The 8,805-nt window shown below is 37.5% G+C and overlaps 1 protein-coding gene across 1 annotated transcript in view; it reads left to right on the top strand.

Moving 5' to 3' along the window:
* The first annotated feature begins 660 nt into the window (after positions 1-660).
* CDH9 (cadherin 9) overlaps positions 661-8,805 on the top strand; it is a 212,072-nt gene continuing 203,927 nt past the window's right edge. Inside the window, exon 1 of the mRNA XM_056520966.1 lies at positions 661-1,181. The gene's annotated coding sequence lies outside the window, so the exon portion shown is untranslated. The remainder of the gene's footprint in view (positions 1,182-8,805) is intronic.

Here is an 8,805-nt window from a genome sequence, read left to right as displayed (position 1 = left end):
CCATAGTACCCCTTTACTATGGACTGGGCTTAGAGGGGGAGGTAGCCTTTCACGGGCCATCAGATTTACTAGAATGTATGCCAGAATTTATGTAAATCATACCTGCAATCTGTTTCAGTTCATTGCTGGGGTGCATTTTAGTTTATTGGCACATGTGCAACAAAATATGCACTAAATCCATTAAGGCACATTCATCACTGAAAACATTTGGAGCAGATTTAGAATTGCTCCTTCAATGCATTAGCTGCTCTTGCTGATATATTCTCATTACCATAATATTTCATTGACATCACTATCAGATATCTGATCAGATGAATTAGATAGTCACATCCATATTCACAATGATATGATAATTAATGCTAAAATGTAAACTAAAAAGAAATGATCTCAGCTGGGATATGAGACAGTTAACTGCAGTTCAGCACATCTTAAATACTGCTCCGAATGATCATTTTCTGATTGCAGTTTCATTAGCATATTTAATACCGGGTTTGTATCTCTTCTCTTTTTAAACAGATGGAATGTTTAATCTCTGCCAGCAAATCTAAAAACAGCTTTGGCAATGCAGTCATCTAAGGTTTGAAAGACCTCAAATTGATCAAGCTGGTCCCATTTGATAATACACACAGCATGCTAAGGTCTTATGTAAATGCATGTCTGCAGTTCCAAGGGCATGACGCTGGAATGTAATTTTTTTGGTGATGAAGAACTTACAGGGATGTTTTTAGCTGGCTACATTCTAGCTGAAAGCAGATTAGATGAGGCTGATTAACTGTGACTAGATCCAGTCTGTTACAAAGTAGTCTTTAAGAAACCCCTCCTCTGGGTTGCATCCCACCCTATTCATTTGCAAATCATTCTGTGTGCAGCCAAGATTTCACTCTCGCTATTTCTCCTCCTTCCCTAGCTATTACCCTCCATGCTGAATACTGCTTTTCTACCAGCAGCACAATGTCTTCATATCTGAGCCTTGTTTATTAATCACGAGCTTTGAAAGGAAACCAATCAGACGGTCTATTTGACTGTAATCCTTCTCTTGTCTGAGTTGAAATAATGCTGGGAGAGGCATCGAAGATAAGAACAGATTTAGCAGAGAAGTTACTGTACAGCACAGTGGAGAATGTAATGACAGCGACCTGCTAGACATAGATTGATGTGCTTGCTGCTTACTTTGGACTAAGGTAAGTGCTGGACACACTACAAGTTGTGCTTTAAATATACAAATGTATCAATACTTTATACTCTGTAACGACTACTTGCTTGCTACATTGTTTCAGATTTAATTTGCTGTGTACATTTTTGAAATGTTTTGCTTTTTCGAGTGCAGTTTAGATGATAGGATTCAGAATCGGTTTAGAACATGCTTTCACAAAAACTGTATTCAAGGATCCTTTCCTTTTATTGCACTTTAAATATAAGGAGTCGAACAGTAAATAACTGAGGTCTGAGAAACGGTAGTATTGCTAGACTAGGCAAAGTAGTGCTGCCCTTCTGGGAAACTTATTTACCAGATGTTAGGCTATGGAGCTTTGACCTTCTCTTTTATATTAATCAACACTAAACCTGCCACAAAGCAAAAGCACGTGAAGCTGACATTAAAGAATGAAATGATTCAGCAATTGCATGATAAATTGTTTTGTCTTGCCGGCAATATAGAGGAAAATTGGTGTATTTGCAGGGTTCTTGTTACCTTGAAGGTCCCAAACATGAAATGATGAATACCAGCTGTAGAGAAATCAATATTTACTGAGATTGGAAGGAAATGTTGCTCTTTATTTATTTATATATTTACTTTAAACAGACCTATACAATAGGGTGAATTGTAAAAAAACAAACAAAAAAAAAACATACTGTATCTACGCACTTTAATGTTGTTCACCTAGAGATAATAATCTACGCACTTTAATGTTGTTCACCTAGAGATAACAAAAGAAACTTTATTGATGTAAAAGTATAGGTGTGACATAAATATGATCGCACGGAAGCTTGAGATAAATAAGTTAACCCAATTCCTATGGATGCAAATTGATCCATTAAATACTATGTATAAGGGTCCTGATAGTAGAATCAGGTTTAAAATAGGGGGTTATGCAAAGTAATACAGATCAATGTTCCAATCAGTTTGGATTATTTGTTCAAAAATGATATTACTCGGACAGGTGGATACTATGCTAGACGTTTTACATAGGACTGCCGATCAATCTACTGCATATTGTGGACAAGACTTAAAGCTATCAGCTCTGCTCTATTTGTATTGTTGTTAAATATGTAATACTTCAAATGTTGAATTGTATGGGTGCATTAAGTACTTTTTAGAATAGGGTGAAAATCTGGCTGAATACTAAAGGAATGAGCTTTCTCTTGTCTGGTATTTATAAAACAATATGATAGTGACTAATCCAATAGTATCTTCTCATTGCTCTAAAACCAGGAGAACACTTTCCCAAGCACAATACTTAAATCAAGGCCGGTGAGATAGCTAGATAAAGGTTTGATCTTAACAAAAATGATAGCTTTTTATTTACAAAAAAATATATCCTGCTCAAGGTTACATTCTTTTGACTATAGAAAGCACTTAAAAGAGAAAATGTTTCCACCCATTTGGTATTCTGTTTGATATTAGATTTAATCCGTGTTTATTGAATTCAATATATTACATATAACAAAGATATAAACCAAAACATAACAGGGGTAATAGCAAAGAGAAAAAAAGAAGAATTTAAAAAATATATATGAACAAAAGAGGAAAAATTAGCCCGCCTTTCCAATTATATTAGTTGGTCATTTACCATTAGATCCTTAACCCTAGATTTCTCTATGCCCAACCAGAGTGTATATTTCCTATCTCCAAAACTTGGTGGGAAGGATGGGTTATTGAAAAGAGGTATCATACCACCAGGTCTGCTTGATATTTTGAAGTGATGAACCCATCTTTCCCAGACCCTTAAAACATTGGTCACGGATAGCGGCCAACCCTGTATTCATTGCCTATCCTTCATGATCCAGGGGATTGCTTCTAATCCAATTGGGGACAGGTCGACAGCAAAACCACCCATCTTTTAGACTCTTTATGATGGGCCCAATCTAACATTAATGTTAAAGTTGCAGGTTCATGATACTTCCTAAGATCAGGTAATGCCCCCCCCCCCACACACTTTCTTTTTAGTCAGGGTACTCATTTAATTTTTGATTTCCCTTTATGCCATATAAATCATGCTATCATACGCTGAATCTCCTTAATGTAGCTACTGGGAACAGGGATTTGTATTGTCTGAAAAATATATAAAAGCTAGGAAGTATATCCATCTTATTAGTGTTCATCCATCCAAACCATGATATGAATTTGTTTGGGAAGTCCTGTAAATCTGTTGCTTTATTTTTCTGAAGAGGAAGATAGTTCAAAGCAAACAGCTTCTCCAATTGGGAAGGGATCTGTATACCTAGATATTTTATGCTATTCTTTTTCCATACAAAAGAGAAGACATTCTTAATTGCCTCTTATTCATACTCTAATAAAGAAATATTGAGCCCTTCCGTTTTATTAAGATTAGCTTTAAAATGTCTCAATCTCCCAAAGCTCATAAGTTACGGAATTATGGGTGGCAAATATATTCGGGGGAGGTTTTTTATTTATTTATGACCTCGATCCCACTAGTATCTGAATTATCCCCTATGGCTTTGGCTAAATGCTCCATTGCTAGTATATACAACCTTGCCTCGTACCATTTTTAACATTGAAGGCCTCCGATAGGGTTTCATTTACTCTGACCCGTCCAGTAGGTGCTAAATACAGGGCCCTAACCCTATTGACAAAGACAGGTCCCAGGCCAATCTTAACCAGAGATGCCAGATCCCTGTCGAAGGCCTTCTCTGCGTCGACTGCAAAAAGGAAGGATGGTATTCTTGAGATAGTTCGCAAAATGTTATCTTTTGCCTCTCTGCCGCCCAAAAAGCCGGCCTGATCTATATTTATCACTGTGGGTAAGATTTAGCTCAACCCATCCGATAGCATTTTAGAATATATTTTAATATCATTATTTATTAGTGATATAGGTCTATAATTTCCACAATGTGTGCGGTGTTTACCCGGTTTAGGAAGAAGTATCACCGTGGCTCCAAGAGATTGTCAAGTGAAGAGATGAGCTGGTGAAATGCAGATAAACACTTTAGTCATAAAAGGAACTAAATTAGTCCGAAAGGCTTAAACAAAAGCCGCAATAAACCCATCGGGTTCAGGGTTTTTACGTCCCTCCAGAGACATTATCATTTCTTTCGCTTCCTCTTCAGAAAACTCAGCCTCCAACGCCCTCTCTGTCCCTGCTTCAATTTTAGATAAAGCCGTTCTATCCATATACTCCCTTATCTTCTCCTCTAACTCCACTTTTGATAATTCAGCATAGTGACCCTTAATATTATATAAATTCTCGTAATATTCACAAAAGGTTTCTACAATGCTTTGTGAGTCATGTACTAATTTTCCCTTTGAACGGCAGATATTCAGTATATAGGCTGCAGATTCCTGTGCCGCACAAGCCCAGAGAGCATCTTACCACATTTGTTAGCATGTCCATATAGCTGACCCCTGGTCCTGTTCAGCCTCCAGGAGTCCGCAGTCTTAGCCAACTCCTTAGTCTGTTCCCTTATAAAAGTAATTTGAATTAATATTGGTTTTGCTATATTTTGCTTATGTTGTTTAGATAATTCCTCCAAGTATTTTATTAATTTATTAAGTTTTGCCTCTTTCTCTTTCTTTTGATATTAATGGTAAAATGTGTGAATGGTTTTGAGGTTTTCATACATTTTTTAACCCCTCAAGGACTCAGCCCATTTTGGCCTTAAAGGGGTTATCCCGTGGAATTTTTTTTTTTAATCATCTGGTTCCAGAAAGTTAAACAAATTTGTAAATTACTTCTATTAAAAAATATTAATTCTTCCAGTACTTTTTAGGGGCTGTATACAACAGAGGAAATAGTTTTCTTTGCTGACCTCTGATGTCCATTTTAGGGACTGTCCAGAGCAGGATTTTCTCCTGCTCTGGACAGTTCCTAAAATGGACAGCAGAGGTCAGCAGAGAGCACTGTGGCCATGACAGAAGAGAAATCCAAAAAGGAAAGCATTCCCTTTGTAGAATACAGCCCATAAAAAGTACTGTAAGGATTAATAGAAGTAATTTAATAGAAGTAATTTACAAATCTGTTTAACTTTCTGGCACCAGTTGATTAAAAAAAAAAAAAAAAAAATCACGGGAGTACCCCTTTAAGGACTCAGACAATTTTATTTTTATGTTTTCGTTTTTTCCTCCTTGCATTCAAAAAATTATAACTCTTTTATATTTTCATCCACAGACTAGTATGAGGGCTTGTTTTTTGTGCAACGAGTTGTCCATTGTAATGCCATCACTCACTTTACCATAAAATGTATGGCACAACCAAAAAAATACTATTTGTGTGAGGAAATTATAAAGAAAACCGCAATTTTGCAAATTTTGGAAGGTTTTCACGCCGTACAATTTACAGTAAAAATTACATGTGTTCTCTATTCTTTGGGTAAATACAATTAAAATGATGCCCATGATTACATACTTTTTTATTACTGTTGCGCTTAAAAAAATTGCAAACTTTTTAACCAAATTAGTACGTTTAAAATCCCTTTATATTTTAAGACCTATAACTTTTTCCTTTTTGCCATATAAGCAGCAATATGAGGGCTCATTTTTGGTGCCATGATCTGTACTATTTATTAATACCATATTTGCATATATAAAACTTGTAATACATTTTTTTATAAAAAAAAAAAATTGAACAAAATGTTATAAAAAAAAGTATCAGTTTTGGAATTATTATAATTTTTTTACGTTTGCGCCGTTCACCGTACGATATCATTAACATTATATTTTAATACTTTGAATATTTACGCACATTGCGATACCAAATATGTTTAGACATTTTTGTTTCTTTACATTTTTGGGGGTGAAATGGGGAAAATAGGACAATTTAAATTTGTAATTTGGGAGGGGATTTTTAAATTTTTTTTGTTTTATTTTTATACTTTAATAGTCCCCATAGGGGACTATTTATAGCAATTATTCGATTGCTAATACTGTTCAGTGCTATGCATAGGACATAGCACTGATCAGTGTTATCGGTCATCTTCTGCTCTGCTCGATGGCAGACCAGAGCAGAAGACCTGTGGAAGGCAGCGGAGGCAGGTGAGAGGAGCTCCGTCTGCCATTCCGGATGATTGGATCTCCGCGGCAGTGCTGCAGATGATCCAATCATCCATGTTAGTGACCACAGTGCTGCAGATGCCGTGATCCATATTGATCACGGCATCTCAGGGGTTAATGGTGGATATCTGTGCGATCACGGATGTCAGCCATTACCGGTGTGTCCCTGGCTGCTATCAGCAGCCGGGACCTGCCTCGCATGACCCGAGCATCTAGGACGTACATTTACATCCTGCATCATTAAGAGATTAAAGAAAATATTTCAAGAGAATGAATAATATGAATTCTCTATGCATACTGTAAATAACCACCTTGAAAATTTCAATACATTTTTCTACATGCATAGTTCTCTGTTGGAGTTTTCTTTTGTGCATTTCATGTATTTTTTACAAGCTTGTCCTGTTCAGCCTCCAGGAGTCCGCAGTCTTAGCCAACTCCTTAATCTGTTCCCTTATGAAATTAATTTGAGTTAAAATCGGTTTTGCTATATTTTTCTTACCGTACATACTCGAGTATAAGCCGACCCGAATATAAGTTGAGGCCCCTAATTTCACCCCAAAAACCCAGGAAAAGTTATTGACTCGACTATAAGCCTAGGGTGGGAAATAAATCATACCCCCATGTCATCATCCCCCCTGTCATCATCTAGACCCCCGTCATTAACACCCCCGTCATCATCACCTTGTCATTTTCACCCCGTCATCACCCAGTCATCATCACCCTGTCATCATTCCCCTCATCAACATCCCCCCCTTCATCATTCCCCCCCTTCATCATTCCCCCCCTTCATCATCACCGCCTGTCAATCCCTTCATCAGTCGTCTTCAACCTGTGGACCTCAAGATGTTGCAAAACTACAACTCCCAGCATGCCCAGACAGCCATTGGCTGTCCGGGCATACTGGGAGTTGTAGTTTTGAAACATCTGGAGGTCCGCAGGTTGAAGACCACTGCGGCTTTCATCATCATCAAGACTCCCCTCCCCTTTAGTTTTCTACTCACCTCCCCTTGGTGGGAAGGAAGGGTGAGCTGGTCCGGGCCATCTATGCTGCAGGGACCGTCTGATGGGCAGGGTTTGTCGTTCGGGGCTATCCATTTTCACCGGGAGGCCCACTTCTTCGCTCCGGGCCTGTCCCGGACTAGTGACGTTGCCTTGACGATGACGCACAGGGACATTCATGCGCATGTACGTCTGCTGCTCACGGATGTCCCTGTGCGTCGTCATCAAGGTAACGTCACTATGCTGGAGCCTGCCAGTGAAAATGGACAGCCCGGAACAACTAATCCTCCCCACCGGACCGTCCCTGCAGCATAGATGGCCCTGACCAGCTCACCCTTCCTTCCCACTGAGGGGAGGTGAGTAGAAAACTAAAGGGGGGTCTGGACGATGATGAAGACCGCAGTGGTCTTCAACCTGCGGACCTCCAGATGTTTCAAAACTTTTGCAACATCTGGAGGTCCGCAGGTTGAAGACCACTGAGAAGGGATTGACAGGCGGAGAGTTCACTCGAGTATAAGCCGAGGGGGGCGTTTTCAGCACGACAAATCGTGCAGAAAAACTCGGCTTATTCTCGAGTATATACAGTATGTTGTTTAGATAGCTCCTCCAAGTCTTTTATTAATTTATTAAGTGTTGTCTCTTTCTTTCTGTTTGATATTAATTGTAAAATGTGTGAATGGTTTTAAGGTTTTCATTCATTTTTAAAGAAAATGTTTCAAGAGAATGAATAATATGACTTCTCTATGCAAACTGTAAATAACCACGTTGAAAATTTCAATTAATTTTCCTACATGCATAGTTCTCTTTTTTTTTTGTGTTTTTTTTACAAGCTTTATATTACAAGAGTTTTTTAAGTTTTCTAAAAAAAAATATATATTTTTTTCCAATTAGAAATTGATTTTTTTAAAGCGTTTTTTCCCTATATAAAATCCTTTGGCAGAAATGCAGTAGTGTGGCTTTTTTGTGCAATAGGAGCCAAAAACAGTATGTAAAGCAGGCCTTGCAATGTATAATTGTTACGCAAGTATAGCTGTGTAATCTATGTTTAGCCAGATAATATAGATGCTATCCCCATATGCTTAGAAGTGTGTGTAGAAAGTAATGAGATGAATTACATTATGGTCTTGTTGTTAGTCACCTTTCATGCTGTATTTGTTTTACCTTTATGGAATGTAAACTACAACAGTTTTTTTATTTTTTTATAAATTCAATAATGTATATTGAAAATGCTATATTCACTATGACATTACCAATCCTTGACAAATGAGCTCCAGTCTTGAATAAAAGAAAGAAATTGTCATCTACTGACTTTGTGTTACCAAAAAAGAGAAGTTACATCAGTTACATCAATACCTGTTTACCTGAGGATATAACCTATAATATAGAAATAATCTTCACCAATGATAATATTTGTTTTATCAGACATAAATGTAATTGCACAAGGTCATCTGTGTAGAATGTGATCCCTATTTACTGTGGACATTGGGGGGCATTGTGTGTCTATTGTAGACACAGTTCTATCCATTTACACTGCTTGTCTATTGTACACTTTTGCTCAGAATTTACTAAGGCTGTACACT

Source organism: Hyla sarda, chromosome 5 (assembly GCF_029499605.1).
Source record: "Hyla sarda isolate aHylSar1 chromosome 5, aHylSar1.hap1, whole genome shotgun sequence".
Lineage (NCBI taxonomy): Eukaryota > Metazoa > Chordata > Amphibia > Anura > Hylidae > Hyla > Hyla sarda.
Note: the sequence above shows the minus strand (reverse complement) of the source record. Positions and strands in the feature narration are given on the sequence as shown.